At 40.6% G+C, this 17671-nt stretch overlaps 1 protein-coding gene across 1 annotated transcript in view; it reads left to right on the forward strand.

The window, feature by feature from the left end:
- The window catches only part of LOC139435364 (zinc finger protein 850-like), a 128615-nt gene that overhangs the window by 98709 nt on the left and 12235 nt on the right, over positions 1 to 17671 (forward strand). The window lies entirely within an intron of this gene.

The raw sequence follows: 17671 nt of genomic DNA on the forward strand, positions 1-17671 counted from the left end.
TTGTAACCAACATTTGACCGTATTTGAAAGAGCAATTAAATCCTGTAACTAAGAAATCATTACGATCACTCACACTGGGTTTGAAGCGCCGTTGTTTTCTAAAGAGTTGCCGATGTGAACCCTTGCCGTGTTGAGCTTTCCTGCACAGCAGTCGATGATGATGATGATGATGATGGAGGTGATGAGGACTCCAGCAGGTCCACTCTCCACCAGGGGTTGGCTATCTATCAATCAATCAATCAATGTTTATTTATATAGCCCAATATCACAAATGTTACATTTGTCTCAGTGGTCTTCACAGTGTGTACAGAATATCAGTATGACAATACGACACCCTCTGTCCTTAGACCCTCACATCGTACAAGGAAAAACTTCCAAAGAAAACCCAGTTTAAAGGGGAAAATGGGAGAAACCTCAGGGAGAGCAACAGAGGAGGGATCCCTCTCCCAGGACGGACAGACGTGCAATAGATGCCGTGTGTAAATTGAAAAGATAATACATTTGCAACATAGGTAGTCCAAATGTTTGGAAATGCATGTGTGTATATTAGGAAGATGAATCCACGAGGATATCCATCCAGGACCTATGATCCAGGACCACAGCCACGACTCAAGATCCAGCGCTCGCGATCCAGGACCGCAGGATCATCCATGACTCCGGATCCCAGCGTATATAGACACCAAAAAGAAAGAAATGTGGGGAAGCTGGGTTAATCGGAACATGAGTGTACACGGGTATAGACAGAGAGAAGGAAGAAGTAAGATGTCCCCCGACAAACTAAGCCTATATCAGCAAAACTAGGGGCTGAATCTAATCAGCCCTAACTATAAGCTTTATCAAAAAGGAAGGTCTTAAGCGCACTCTTAAAAACGGATAGGGTGTCTGCCGCCCGAACACAAACTGGAAGCTGATTCCACAAATGTGGAGCTTGATAAGAAAAGGCTCTGGCTCCCATTGTACTTTTAAAGATTCTAGGAACAACCAACAACCCTGCATTCTTGGAACGCAATGCCCTATCTCTAGGCTATCTCAACAGTGGAGGTGCATGATCCAGCAGAGTAGTTAGATTCACGGTTTCCATCAATAGCATTGGAGGCAAATCCATACAAGTCAGCAATACGCTCTGACATGCTCGCTCTAACACGTAAAGCCACATTCTCTGTGAATGAGATCGTTGAAATACATTTATTTTTTATGTAAACATTTTTTAAATTTACAAACCTGCATTAAACTTGTTTTGTCAGCGATGAGGGCAGCCAACACAAATTCGTTATACAACACATGACACATCATACCCTTCAAGTTGAGGAACTTGTTTGCAATCAGTTGCTAATTTAAACATGCAGCAGTTACAGAGCCACATGAGGATTCTTTCAGAGCTGGTTGTGTCAATCTGATGAAGGCGAGTAAAATATTCACTTTTCAGTTCACCTCTGTTTTTGGTTTCTACCAACTGCTAAGATAAATATCTGTCTTTGGTGTTGCACTGTGTCACCAGGTGAGTTTATATTCGTCTATATCTGACGTTTGCAGGAGGTAGTGGGTTTATAAATTGTTTTTATTTGATGGATAATGATTATTGCCACGTTGTGCCTGAAAAGGTTTCTTAAAGGGGCCCATTTATACTTTTTGGCAGGGGTGGGAGAAGTACTCAGAACTTGTACTTGAGTAAAAGTAGAAGTACTCAGATCTTGTACTTGAGTAAAAGTAGAAGTACTCAGATCTTGTACTTGAGTAAAAGTAGAAGTACTCAGATATTGTACTTGAATAAAAGGATAAGTACTTAGATATTGTTCTTGAGTAAAAGTAGAAGTACTCAGATCTTGTGCTTGAGTAAAAGTAGAAGTACTCAGATCTTGTTCTTGAGTAAAAGTAGAAGTACCAGAGTGTAGGAATACTCTGTTACAGTAAAAGTCCTGCATTCAAAATGTTCCTCAAGTAAAAGTATAAAAGTATTCTCATCAAAATATAGTGAAAGTAGCGACAGTAAAAGTAGTCGTTGTGCAGATTGGTCCATTTCAGAATAATATATATGATATGTTTCTTTTATAATAATTGATCATGAAAGTGTTCTCAAAGCTGGTAAAGGTGCAGCTAGTCTGAAGTACTTTGTAGACTGCAGGGTAGCTGGTGGATTTACTCCAGGTGGAACTAAAGTCTGATTTAACACTTGGTTATATTTCACATCATTCATCCACATCTGTGAAGTAACTAAAGGTATTAAATACATGTAGTGGAGTGAAAGTACACCATGTACCTCTGAACTAGAGAAGTAGAAGTACAAAGTATAGCAACAAATTGAAATACTCAAAGTACACGCACCTCTGAATTAAACCCAAGTACAGTACAATACAATGATAATATTGACATAGGTGGAAGTGAGTGAGAAAAAAGTAATGGTGCAAAATCAATTTAACTGCAAATGATGAATTTCAGTGACTTATCTTAGGTGGAAAGGTAAGGTAAGCTAATGTCTAAAAATATGTTGCTGTCTTAAAACTAATGACATGGAGTTCACATTTGAAGCTTTCATGCCACACTATCAATGCTTTATTTTGTCCAGTTATCTATACCAAGTGAAACGTCCAAAAAAATCACTCAAAGCCAAAATATAGCATGATATACACCAGCGGATACTACACAAAGCACTACATCAAATACTTTTCTAGAGAACCACAGGCGCATGTTATGATCACAAATTAGAAGACATGTCACATTATTGTGTTGAAAAATGCTTAAAACTCTTAATTAAAACTCAACATCTACTAGTTCACATGTTACCTAAAAATGCAACTTAACAAATAAATTAGACAATTTCTTTCTGCAATAAATGTTTTAGATGTGATGATTTTCTTCATGGTAAAATAGCATATTGCAAGGTTAGCATTCATTAAGGCATGCAGAATCAACAATCACAAATAAATTATCTTAATATCTTACCTGTGTTCCGGTTTAACTGGTTCCCCGATCAACTGGTTGACAGATGTGAAGGCGTGGCCTTCGACTGAAATACACATTTCGATCGCTTCTTCTGTCGTTTACATAAATCTTTTGGTATATTTGGCTGGATAGGAACACTTTGATGCAGATTCAGTACCAGTGTGTGAGGTTGTGGTTACGATGGCGATATCCGGACGCGAACAGCGAGGACTACAAAAAGAAAAACGAGTTGACTGGGGATGTCTGTTCAAAACATTACGAGCTCCAAGAAATCATTTAAACCAGCTATTGTTGGCAGACTTATTACTGAATTTCGTTCTTAATGTGATACCAAGTCCATCTGAGACATGTGTACACCTTCAGACAGCCTCCCAGTGAAGCGTACGTTGTTTACTCAGAGTTTGAAAGCAGCGTGGAGAAGTTTTCAGCTGTGTTAAACAACCTGATCTCACCAGAATGCGTGACTCCACCACGACTCCTTAACACTGCATTGCGTGGTGGACTCACGAACTTTGTTACATTTGCGTGTCTGCACCACGCAAACAACCCCAATGTAAAGTGAATGAGGCTCTTTTGTCGTGGTGCACACACGCATTTCTACAACGTCCTGCAGGGAGCTTTTATTCTATAAAACGTTTTTAAAATATACTTTATAGTAGTGATGGCGAGATGAAGCCTTATGAAGCTTTGAAGCTTTCCAGCCAATTGGTTCGCAAAAGGGTTCATCTCATTAGGCTTCATCATGGGCTTCATCTGAACACAAACCCCCCTGTTGGTCAAAGTGTGTAAAACAGGCAGATTGGACCTCTCAACAGTGTGCTCTATCATACCGAGTTCCCAATGAGTAAAGCCTTAGAATAACTCTAAACAACGAACATTAAATCATATTTTCATGTTAACAATATTGTATTTATTACAGTTTAATGATTGTGATTGAAAATCCTAAGGAGGCTGGTAAACATTGCAAAGAGGGATTTATATTCCTTAATAATATTCGTAAACTTAACCATGTTGTAGCCTGAGAAAGGCTAAACCATATCAAAGAATACATTTATTAACTACATTATCTCATTTAGCTGTAGCTTTTATAAACAACAACAAATACGTATTGTTCTGTCGTTGAACCAGGGACCCTGCCGTCATGAGTCAACTGCTTTCCAGCTGAGCCACAGCAGCACACACTGAAGCTACCTGAAAACACTGGAGCATATTTATTCCTGTATTTATTGATGTTTTTATTCCTACATTTATTTATGCTTGTATCTATTTATAGCCTACTTATGACATGTTCCGACCTCTATATGAGTGAGGGTCTGAGCTCTCTTGATTCCATCGTGTCACCGGGCCCGGGTACAGGAGGGGTAATATGGTTCTTAGTATACATCCATGGGTATTATGAGCGTTGTGGTTCAACGGTTCAACCGATATGAATCGCTTCCTGAAGCAGTCACGTGGTATCGACAGGCAGCGAGGCTTCGTTTGTCATCGGTGACGTCACTGGCCCAAAACGATACAAGCCTCGTTACGTGCTTCACAAAAAGCTTCGGGGATTACTCGACACACGCTCCGAAACCTCGGCGCAATACATAACATCACTACTTTATAGCTTGTAGTAACTCGCGGGAGGCTTCTTTTATTTTATTTGTATTCATAATAATTTTTATTTTTCGTCAGAATGTATTATGGTGCATTATTTACGATTTTTTGTTCTCAAAAAACAGTGCATTGTGTGTAATACAACTGGGATTTTTATTAAATTAATTAGTTTTTAAGGAAGGCCAGAGCTTAAGCTGTGTCCAATAGATTGTTCCCTTTAGTTAACGTTTTTTAAAAGAACATTATATTCCTATTTGATCATGTCCCCTTTATTGTATTACGGAGAGCAATGTGAGCGTCCAATCCCATTGGATAACGGAGGATTTTACACCCGGAAGTAAGTATTCCCCTTACTGTCGATTAATTGTACAGTGCCATCTGCACTACTCATCAACTCAAAAACACCAGATTATCCTTGTTGATTACACAACATTGATTGGTTTAAATTGTGTACAATGCTTTTGTATTTTTCCCCTTCGATTCGGAGAAACAAATATGTGTTCAGTTTAGGATGGCCGAAGACACTACACTACCCAGAATCCTCAGCTATCGTTTGGGACTCCACCATGTGCTTTGCTTGACAAACCCCGTGATTTGTCCTCAACCTCTGTGATTGGATGTTGGAGTGGCAGTGCGCGAAGTGTACGCTGAGCGACAAACAGCATTTTGAAATGGAATGAAACCCATCGACGGCACACTATTCAAAACAGGAATCGAACGTCTCCTACCCCCCCCCCCCCCCCCCCTTAGGTCACAGGCTCCTCCAACGGTGCAACACAATAAAACAGATACACAGAAAAAATAGTGCAAGTCAATACAAAAAGAAAATTAGTAAAATAGTAAAAAGTGAAATAGTGCAATAAGAGTCTATACAAGGGATTGGAATATGATATATTAAACAAATCATTTCTAAGTAGCAGCCAGATTAATGCTATGGATGTTATTTAAAAGTTCAGGTGTTTAATAGTTGTATGGCCTGTGGGATGAAACTGTCCCTGAGTCTGGTGGTTTTAGTCCGGATGTAAGATAAAATAAAATAAGATAAGATGGTACTTTATTTATCCCAATTTGGGAAATTGTTTTTGTTGCAGCAGCATAAAAGACAAGGCATTTTACAATAAAACAAAACTACAAACAAACAAGAATAGAAAAAAAAGAAAATAGAAAATATAGGCTACGTGTTGAAATAAAAAATATACATGTAGATATTATATATGCAAATATACGCCTGGATGCATACAAAGTCATAAATGATCACTTTGGAGTCCTATTTGACATGTGCTGTGATGACACTGATCTCCGCAGACGGGCCAATATTCTCTCCTCATCATATCCTACTGACTTGGATAAGTCATTAGGAGATGAGCTGATCCAGTTTAGGGCTTTTGTCAGCACAGAGCCAGATAAAACTCCTGCAAACAGACTGCAGGTGGTGCTAAAACATAGACTACAGACAACATTCCCCAATGTTTTTGTTGCGCTCAGGATTTTTCTCACACTACCTGTAACCAACTGCGAGGGTGAGAGGTCCTTTTCACAGCTTAAACGCATCAAAAATGAACTTAGGACAACCATGGCTCAGAAGAGACTTTCAGCCCTTTCTTTGATGGCCATCGGGTCTGATCTTGTGAGGGATCTGGATTTTGATGACCTAATCACAGACTTTTCAAAGAGAAAGGCACGGAAGAAACACTTCTAAAAGGTAAGATCCACTGTCTCTCATACACTCAATCATTCACTTTCTCTCTCACGCTCACTCTCTCTCCCTCTCTCACACACACACACACACACACACACACACACACACACACACACACACACACACACACACACACACACACACACACACACACACACACACACACACACACACACACACACACACACACACACACACACACACACACACACACACACTATATTCCATCACATATACTGATCACTTAGTTGAGCAACCACACCATTTCACTACATATTATACTTTTGTAACTCTCAATGTTTGTAACTAATAAAACTCCTCGTGTACGTGTACAGCCAGCCAGTCATATTTTGGCATTAAGTCGGGTGCTACTCTGAGGTTTTGAGTGATATTACCTAGGTATTCCTGAGCCATACACTGTCTTGGAATCTTATCCATTGTATTTTGTCTTGTGATGTTTGACTAAAAGGGCAAAAGGCTAGACCTACTTTGGTTGAACTATGTGGCTGCGTCCCTGCTTTTGACAAATAGGTGTGCGATTTGACATGCCAGATTGACTGACAATTCTAAATATTGGTCATGTTGGTAGGATTGGGTAGGCGTGGTGTTACTTGTTGGGTTGGGGGGGGGCCCATGAGCGCTCAGTGCCCAGGGGCCCCTGCAGGTACTAATCCGGCCCTGACAACGTGGCGATAATCGTTATCCATAACATCAAATAAAAACAATTTATAAACCCACTACCTCCTGCAAACGTCAGATAGACACGAATATAAACTCACTGGTGGTGACACAGTGCAACACCAAAGACAGATATTTATCTTAGCAGTTGGTAGAAACCAAAAACAGAGGTGAACTCAAAAGTGAATATTTGACTCACCTTCATCAGATTGACACAACCAGCTCTGAATGAATCCTTATGTGGCTCTGTAACTGCTGCATGTTTAAATTAGCAACTGATTGCAAACAAGTTTCTCAACCTGAAGGGTATGATGTGTCATGTGTTGTATAACGAATTTGTGTTGGCTGCCCTCATCGCTGACAAAACAAGTTTAATGCAGGTTTGTAAATGAAAAAAATGTTTACATAAAAAATAAATGTATTTCAACTAGCTCATTCACAGAGAATGTGGCTATACGTGGAAGAGCGAGCATGTCAGAGCCTATTGCCGACTTGTATGGATTTACCTCCAATGCTATTGATGGAAACCGTGAATCTAACTACTCTGCTGGATCATGCACCTCCACTGTTGAGATGGCCAACCCCTGGTGGAGAGTGGACCTGCTGGAGTACTCATCACCTCCATCATCATCATCATCATCATCATCATCATCAGAGGAGGAGGAGGAGGAGGAGGAGGAGGAGGAGGAGGAGGAGGAGGAGACTGCTGTGCAGGAAAGCTCAACACGGCAAGGGTTCACATCGGCAACTCTTTAGAAAACAACGGCGCTTCAAACCCAGTGTGAGTGATCGTAATGATTTCTTAGTTACAGGATTTAATTGCTCTTTCAAATACGGTCAAATGTTGGTTACAAAATGATGTTATGAACTGCTTCCTTTGTCACTTTTAGGGCCGGTATAATTGATCACATCCCTTCAGGCATGTCTTTAAAAATGACTTTTACCGAACATGTGGAGGGACGTTATGTGACCGTGGTTTAAAGAAAACCCTAACACTCTGCGAGGTGGAGGTCTACGGTTACCGTGTGGTGAGAATTAAATATAATTGGAGAGCCAACCAAGATTTCATTAAGACAAATCTTGCTAATTTTCTAACTATGGTTTGACTAACCATAGTTTTAACCACATTTGGCACATCTACATGTATACTGTATTTGATCCAAATGTTTCTTAACTCTGACATCTAACTTAGTAAGAAGCAACAGCTAGGTTATTTTAGCATCTTGAAAATGATTCATGGGCAATATCATTTGATAAATAATTGGAGGAAACAGAGGTGACAATTTGACTTGCCAATCAACATGAACAAAAACAGGATAATGTCTTTCCATTCTGCTTTTTTATCAATCAAGCAATCAAGTCAGACCTTAATGGGGACATTATAATCATGTAACAATTCATTAAGATCAACCAGTTTTGGATAAAACGTCTAACAAGTTACATGGAATCTAATCTAATAATCGGATAATTTGCACTTAAATTAAACTGTGTGCATACCCTGAAACACATATTTCTCCATGAATGTATACCAAAGCAAAGCTGAATCCTTCAAGTTGCAAAGGGCATCTTCAATGCTGTTTCAACTGTTTCCTTTATAGATATTGTCATGTGGTATGCATGGTGACCAAGTCAGTTAGTTGGCATGAAACAGGAGCTGTTGACGGGAAGTTGTTGTTGCTATGGAAACAACATGACGGTATCTGATATATTCTACATATGAAGACGGAGAAAGTAAAGAATACAGTTTATGTTTAAATGTTAGCACCTCCCGAAGAGGCACAAGCTCTTACGTTGAGCCTGGAGTTTCAATACATTCTAAATCATCAGTAAAGTCTACGACCATATTTCGAAGGGATATGCTACATATTAACTTTCAATTTTATACATTTCAGTTCTTTAATAACATTACTTAATTAACACTTCACTTTCCTGACACAGTTCCACTAACATATATTCACTGTCGATTGTTATTTTTTAATATTCTTTGCGGAATTTGGCCCTGTAAAATGTCCTCTTGGCTTGCCGTACAGCCAATGCGTGACGTCATTAGTACGCGTACTATGGCTATGATTCCCGCCTCCAACCGTTCTTATTATACATCCATGCTCCAACCTAGCAACTGTACTACATTTAACACATGTAGGCCTATCGGTACCAGTAAAGGAGGAAGGGAGGTGACCAAACATAAGACAGAGAGCAGGAAATAGCACCCGATGGTGGGGAAGGAGCCATAGCTAGCTATCAAGCTAAAGTAGCTATCGTTAGCAAACCCGAAAGGAGTGTCAGCAACTGTGGAGTTAAAGTCGCTACGAGAAGGAGAGTTGTGAGTGCTTAAGCTGTAGTAACGTGTGATTACAACGTCAGGTAGCTGCCGTGATCAAGCATTTGTAAAACGATCGATTTAGTTTAAGATAATATAAGCTATCAGCAGCAGAGCAGACACAACAGGGTAGCCCGGAGTTGACAACACGCTTACCGCAATAGCAGACACACAGGCCCAACCGGAAGAAGAAGAGGTGAGTGGATTAAACATCTGCAGAGGTTTCATTAAGTGTATTTACACCTGTTAGCTTAGTTTACAGTTAATCACGAATCAGACGTTATCTTATTTAACACAACAGCTGCAATCCTGGAAGAAAGAAACTAACAAAAAAACATTAAAATGTGCGCCAAAAATAGTCTCAAATTATCTTTAAATAAAGGCTAAAAGCCATCGGCCAACAGCTAATGTCTAAAAACTATCGTCTAACAGCTACACAGTCTTACAGCTGCAGTCTAAAAGCTATAGGCTAACAGCTAAAGTCTAAAAGCTATCGACTAGCTTTATGAACGCAGCCCCAGGTGTGTGTGTTTTATTCTCATTCAGGTGGAAGAAATACCTTAATAATTACTTTCTCTAACATTATTATATCGTTTAGTTTGAGTAAACGCTCCCTTTCTACCTTCAGCATATTGTTTTAGTACGGTAACTCTTCTTTATTACCGTTAGCATTCTGGTTTCTGTTAGGTAACTCCTTTATGTTACAGGATGAATCCTCAGTTGATTGACTTGTTGTTTCTAGTCTTCTCCTGACTGACTGAGTCCTGGAGCTGTGAGTTTCTCCTCTTCAGTGAAGCAGCTTTATTACTGTCTCCTATTGTCGCAGACAAAGTAGCATTACATGGAAATACTCAAGTAAAGTAAAAGTACCTCTAAATAGTACTGAAGTACAGTACTTGAGTACATGTACTTAGTTACTTCTCACCTCTGCTATGAACCTACGAAGTAGCTGACGGATTCGTTTTGTTGTGTCTGTCGGTTGTATTGAGTTGTCTTGTTTTGTGTCAGCTCTAGTTTTGTTGATTTATTTCAGAGACCCAGCCGGAGAAGGAGCACTGAGAGCAGCATGGACGAGAACAAAAAGACCCCTGGAGCTCAGGTCAGTGTGCACTTCATCACAATATATTCCTAATTCCAGCGTTTCCGCCAGGCGGGCGTCTTGCCGTCATTTGGCGCCCTTTTTCAGCTCGGAACGCCCTGAACTCGTGCCAAGGGCGTCCAAAAGAGTTTTTATCGCTTGAAATGACGAAAAGGAAAAAGGACGAGGACATCCCTCTGTTGGAGGGGCAAAGCTGTGTGGTGGGATTCTTTTCTCCTCCAGCAAAGCGTGTTCCTGTGACGGAAAGTGTTCTGCCGGCGAGCCTTGGGGTGCTGGCGCACGCGCGTGAACTGTGAGCACCGGAGCCTCGCAGCGGCGAAACTGAGGCTCTGGTAAACTGTGGTAACATGAAGAGCCGTTTGGGAGCCGAAAGAGCCGGCTCTTCTTAGTGAGCCGAGCCAAATGATCCGACTCACTAAAAAGAGCCGGAATTCCCATCACTAATACGTAAAGAGATAGTATCTATAAGGGAAGGCTCAATTCAAAATTCAAGTCCAGGGTTTCTTCACATAGACGTTACTTGGGCCGTCCAGGTTTAACGGCCACCAAAGTATATTTCGCGACCCATTCATTATTATTTTTGTTTGTATCCGTCCGCGAGCACGACACCATCTGCAATCGATTTACTAGTGGACAATGATCCCTCGCTTGCTGTACCTGTTCGCTCTGCTATCGCGTGGGTCTGCTAACAAGCGACCAACAGAAAGGTTCATGTTGTTGCACCTCACAAATGCCTAACACTGTTATAGGGATCGACCGATATGGCTTTTTCAAGGCCGATACCGATTATTAGTAATCAAGGAGACCGATAACCGATATTTGGAACCGATATACATTTGCAGTAAAATCAGATAATCTTGGTTGCAAAATGTGGAATAACACAAACTCCAACACAACTTCTTTGAAATGCATTTAAGCATATATTATGTTTAATGAACTTTTAAACATCTTACAACTGGTTTCCTCTCTGTGCCCTTTTCTTTAGTGCAGCCATCTGCAATGAGTTAGAGAGAGACAGAGAGTTCAAAGTGGGGCTGCAGGCTGACATCAATCGATGTTTATTTATATAGCCCAATATCACAAATGTTACATTTGTCTCGGTGGTCTTCACAGTTTGTACAGAATATCAGTATGACAATACGACACCCTCTGTCCTTAGACCCTCACATCGTACAAGGAAAAACTTCCGGAGAAAACCCACAGTTTTATTATTGTTGACATGTTTAACTAACAATAATGCTTAATTCATTATATCAAAACAATGCCTGTCTATCTAGCATAACATCCCAATAAGCTGCTAGCAACTGCAAAACACTAGTGCTAGCTAATGTTTTGCAAAATATTAAAAGTGAAGCTGTTATAGTAGACCGTCAGTCTAGTAGCCTCACTTCTAATATTTTGCTAAACATTTGCTGGATACATGTTGGCTAGCTAATGAGCTTCACATATCAATCTGAAAATCTGCGAGGCTCCACTCGCAGCCGCCCCCTCCGCACCACAGTTACTCCGCTGCGAGACACTGCACACACCCCCAACTCTGACTGACTTCCCGCGTCCCTGTGTAACTGGGAAACTGATAGAATTGGATCATAAGATCGTGATGTTTTTGCAACTTCAGCTGAGGGGATTGGGATGTTTATTGAACTTCGGCTTTCAACTTACTTACCTTCGAAACACATGTATGGCTCTGCCGCTCAGCGCTGCTGCTTGCTTCAGTCTGTGTCTGCGTTCTTTGGCACATGCCTGTAATTTGAGAAGGTCCCGCCTCACTGGCTGACTATTAAATTAGACTATTAAAAAAAAGATCATGCTCCAAATAAGTGGGGGTACGGCGTACCCCCGCGTCCAACGCCCACTACACCACTGGATAGCGCTGTGGGCGGGACATTGCTCCTGGACACAGATGCCCCTTTCACACCAAAGCCTGAAAAGTACCATTTTTTTTCCTGTTCACACCGCAGAGGCGCCGCCTCTTAGCTCCGGAATCCGGTTCATTTCCAGTTCCAAAAAATTGTCGGTCTAGAGGCAAGAGCTTCGGAGCTAAGAGGCGGTGTCGCTTACGTCGAGGCGTGCAGGAAACTAAACCCACCTCCCCTGAACATGGGTCGACTGAATAGTCTCGTCATGCTTGCCTACAAGCAGTAGTGCTTATAAACACACTTTATAAAGTCAGGCAACACTATTTGTACCTTACTTTGATCATCCGTTCACTGTTATGGATTATTGTAGAGAGACGCAGACGTTTTGTTTTGTATTATAGCAGCTATCGGATGGAATCGATACATGGACTGCACAGGTTGTCGTGTCCGACTATAGGATAGCAAGTAGTCAGTTTAGCTTTGGTTGCTATGCTAACATCACCCATTTTATACCAGAGAAACTTTCATAACAACGTTGTGATGCCAAACAGCGTCAATTCAGACTGACACACATTCACTTAAGGGGAACTGGGGATATGCATCAGCTGCTTGTGTGAGTCGGACAGTGAATACTTTAGAGCGGCCGCTGCAGTTTGAGCTAACCGGGAGCTAACGGCAGAAGAATCTCCCGTGCAAGAGCAGCCAGCACTGCAGTGGTCTGTTACATTAATAAACAATGAACCACGGCACTCTGGAGAAAAGCATAAGGTTGGAGAAGTCGTTATTTAATTTAATCTGGCTTCGTGTGATTAAAAGCAACACGATCATCGACCCGACGCAGTCCCCCATTGTTGTTGTTGTAACGCCGTTGGGGAGCAAATCAGCAATGTAAACGGTGACGTCATGATGCAGCACCAGTCGGTCTCTGGGTGGTGTGAACAAAGCGGGAGCAGAAAAGGGAAACCGGAGCTGAACCAGAAAAGCTCTAGCTCAGAGCTAGAACGGGAAAAGCGCTGGTGTGAAAGCCGCAAGAGTGGTGACTGCAGCCAGAGAAACGGCCGCATCAGAGCCAAAGTTTTATCGGCAATTTGATAAAAAAAAAGGCAGATACCGATAATCGGTCAAATGCAGGAGGGTCCGATTATCGGTCGACCCCTACACTGTTATCCCCAAATGAAAGATCACAACCTGTTTTGAAATATACAATATTAATGCACAATATGGTTAGATAGAGGTTAGAACGTTGTTGTATACGATACGATTCTTTAATTGTCAGATCAAGTCTGAAATGTGACTTGCATCACAGCAGCTCCATGTGTAACATCAACATAGGCAAGGCAATTTTATTTATATAGCACTTTTCAGCACGTGGTGATTCAAAGTGCTTTACAGATTAAAAGAAAACAACATTTAAGAACAAATACAGCATAAATACATTATTAAAAATGCATTTAAAAACAGGCATAATAAGCAAAGGTAATGAAATAAATAAACTCAGCAGGTACAGAATACATGACTGAAAAGGCATACTGTCGTGTGAGTATGGGCAGCTCAATTAAAAGCAGCGGCAAATAGGTGCGTTTTTAGTTGGGATTTAAAAATAGGAAGTGTTTCGGCGGACGTGCACGATTTAGGCAGTTTGTTCCAAATTGTTGGGGCATAATAACTAAAAGCTGCTTTTCCATGTTTAGTGGTTATTCTCGGAACAGAGAGCAGACCCGACCTAGAAGACCTGAGACTCCTGGATGCTTCATAGTGATGGAGGAGGTCGTCTATATACCTCGGTCCTAAGCCATTTAGTGATTTAAAAACTAGCAGTAGTATTTTAAAATCAATTCTTTGGCAGACTGGAAGCCAGTGTAATGATCTCAGAACCGGAGTGATGTGATCCACTTTTCTAGTGTCAGTGAGTACTCGAACAGCAGCGTTCTGAATCAGCTGCAGCTTTCTGATGGATTTTTTAGTGAGCCCTGTGAATACACTATTGCAGTGGTCGAGTCTACTGAAAATAAAAGCATGGACAAGTTTTTCTTGTCTATGCGACATTAGTTGCATGGACAACTAATGTCGCGACATTAGTTTTTTTGCGACATTAGTTTTTTTAATCCTTGATATATTCTTCAGGTGGTAATAGTGCTGCGTACCGGTACACCGAACCGGTACTGGACTTGTAAAAAGTTTCGGTTCAAGTCCGGTTAAAACCGGAACGTCAGGAACCGGTACTTGGACTCGCAAAAAAACTAGCACTTACGTATATTCTGGTGTCTGTAGTTATTTAAACATTCCCTGATAAACGTTATTCAGTGTCAATAAATGAGTGCTAATCCCAGTGTGCTCAGTGTACAACATCACATGTCATTTCACCTTCGATTCACGGTTTGAAGACGTAGCGTTTCGCCACATGCTAATGCTAACCGGAAGTGAAGAATTTTCAGAATAAAAGTATTAAGTTAATAGTGTGAACTTCCGGATTTTCAGAATAAAACTGATTTAAATTAAATAGTGTATTTAATTCAAAATTACGCCATATCAACATTGATTTTAATTTCTAACCCTATGTATGTACATCACTATGTATGTAGTATGTACTGTATAATGTAAACATGTAGAGTTGTAGAAAAGACATGGTGTACAGACAGTACAGTCACTACAGTGTAGCCTATACTATATAGTAGGTGTGTAACAGTGTAATGTGTATAGTCTACTCTACACTCTACCTTTCAGCAACGTTTTAGGGATTTAGGCTCAGTCAGCTCAGGGACTGTTTGGTTACTTTAGTTTGGTAAATGAAATAAATGTTTGAACTTTGTAGTAGTTCGCTGTAGTTGCTGTCATAAGTCATTTGTAGACTAAGTGGGAAAAAAGTGTTTTTTTTACATTTGTACTTTTTAGAGAAATGTAGACACAAGTTGGAAGGGAGCACAATAAACCTGACGAGTTTGAATTTGAGTTGTTTATGAGTTAATTTCAATTGATAATTAGCTCACAATAAGTTCACTTTAGTTACTCGCACAACTTGACACAAGCCATGGGTTCAGGTCCGGACTTATAAGTCCTGAACCTGAACCTCTGGACTTGAGTCCGGACCTGAACCTGAATGTGAGTCCAGGTACGCAGCACTAGGTGGTAATATGCAGACCTAATAACTGTTGTAATGTGACTGTTAAAATCCAAGTCTGAGTCCATCACTACACCTAGATTTCTTGCTTTGGGAGTTACTTTGTAGTCTGCCGACTGAAGCTCTGTGATTACTTTTAACCGGTCCGTCTTTGCTCCAAAAACAATGATCTCAGTTTTTTCATTCAGTCAGTGATGTGCTCAATGCACTTGCTCAGTGTTCTAATCGGGGAATAGTCTCCTGGTGTGATTTTAAAATAAATCTGTGTGTCGTCTGCATAGGTGTGATAGCTTAGATCGCTCTTTTTAATAATTTCAGCCAGAGGTAGCATATAAATATTAAAAAGCAAAGGTGCTAAGATGGAGCCTTGAGGAACCCCGCATGACATATTTATCAGGGCTGATTTGTAATTGCCTATTGAGACAAAGTTTGTTCTGTCCTTCAAGTAGGAGCTAAACCAGTTTAGAACTGTTGCTGAAACTCCCACCCAGTTTTCAAGACGGTCTAACAATATGTTGTGGTCAACAGAATCAAAGGCAGCGCTGAGATCTAATAATACTAACACTGATATTCTGCCACTGTCTGTGTTCAAATGGATGTCATTTAAGACCTTAACAAGTGAAGTCTCAGTGCTGTTGTTAGGTCGAAAGCCCGACTGAAACACATCAAAACCGTCAGTTAAAAACATTAATTAATCAATTTGCTTAAAAAGGGAACGTTGATATTGGTCTGTAATCATTCATTATGGTTTTGTCTAGGTTATGCTTTTTTAGGAGCGGTTTAATTATTGCAGTTTTCAGGGACATAGACAAATAAGGCAAACACAATACATGAGAAACAAACAACAAACATGTAACATAACAGCAGGATCAGTGAGAGATGCTCAAAGAGCCTTCAGCGGGTCCCAGATGATGCTGTTGGACAGCCTCTCAGGTTATTATGGTCTGTGAGTCAGAAAGTCTCTGACAGGGTGACCAACAATCTTTGAGCAGATTTCTAACAGGTGGAACAGTTTTGCCGAAGTAACAACATTCTGATACCGGTTAGTAAAAACCATGAACGAATGCTTTGACAAGTCTGCAGACAGACTGCAGGCGAAACCCCTTTTTTAAAACGCGTGTTTTCTGAATGGAGATCGGCTAAGCTGACGTTGTATATGTTCCGACCGTCCACACTCACAACGGCCTATACAGACATAAATAAACCAGCAACTGTATTCGCCATGACACAGACAGTCTGTGGTTTGTACTTGTTTAACTTTCTGAACAGATATGAGGAGCTGTGAGGGCTAATACCTAACGGCTGATGTTGGTTTTGTGGTTCACATTGAAAATGACTTCACGGCTCCACCTACACTGTGTTACTATAGTTACTGCCCCAGTTCCTAAACTGTATTGGAAACGCAGCATAAAGTGAGCCTGGCCTACCAAGGCCTACCTATACCGTACTAAGCCGTACGAGGCTCTGCAGTGGAAATGCGCCATAAGTGGATGTCATTGAAGACCTTTATAAGAGCAGTCTCAGTGCTGTGGTTTGGTCGAAAGCCTGACTGGAACACATCCAAACACTTATTTAAATGCAAGAAATTACTCAACTGTTGAAAAACAACTTTTTCAATGATTTTACCTAGAAATGGGAGGTTTGATATGGGCCTGTAATTGTTCAATACTGAAGCATCTAGATTATTCTTTTTTAAGAGCGGTTTAATGACTGCAGTTTTCAGGGCCTGTGGAAAAACACCTGAGTGAAGAGACTTATTTACTATATGAAGTAGATCTGAAGCCATGCAAGGAAAAACATCTTGGAAAAATCCTATTGGAATAATATCAAGGCAGCAGGAGGAGGATTTCAGATGTTGATTAATGTCCTCTAGGTTTTTATCATTAATCTGATGGAATTGTGTCATGATGTTTGAATTGACATTAGACACAGAAACAAAACATTTGCTGTACCTTATGCAGAGGCACTGACTGCTTGTCTGATTTTCTGAATGTTGTCAGTGAAGAAGGCAAAGTCATTGCACGCCCCGGTGGATAGAAGTTCAGAGGCTACTGACACCGGAGGGTTTGTTAGTCTGTCGACGGTAGCAAACAAGGCACATGCGTTGTTTTTGGCAATGATGTCAGAGAAAAAAGACTCGGCTTTTATAATTTGGAATTGAAAAACGCACAAGTCTTTTTATAGATTTCAAAATGAACCTGGAGATTTGTTTTTCGCCACCTACGGTCAGCTTTTCGACACTATCTTTTTTCTGTTCTCACGGTCATGGCCTTTCTCCATGGAGATATTTTCTTGCCAGACACTTCCTTTACCCTAGTTGGAGCAATGGCATCTATACCATTTTTTTAATTGTTGAATTAAA

Source organism: Pseudochaenichthys georgianus, chromosome 16 (genome assembly GCF_902827115.2).
Source record: "Pseudochaenichthys georgianus chromosome 16, fPseGeo1.2, whole genome shotgun sequence".
NCBI lineage: Eukaryota > Metazoa > Chordata > Actinopteri > Perciformes > Channichthyidae > Pseudochaenichthys > Pseudochaenichthys georgianus.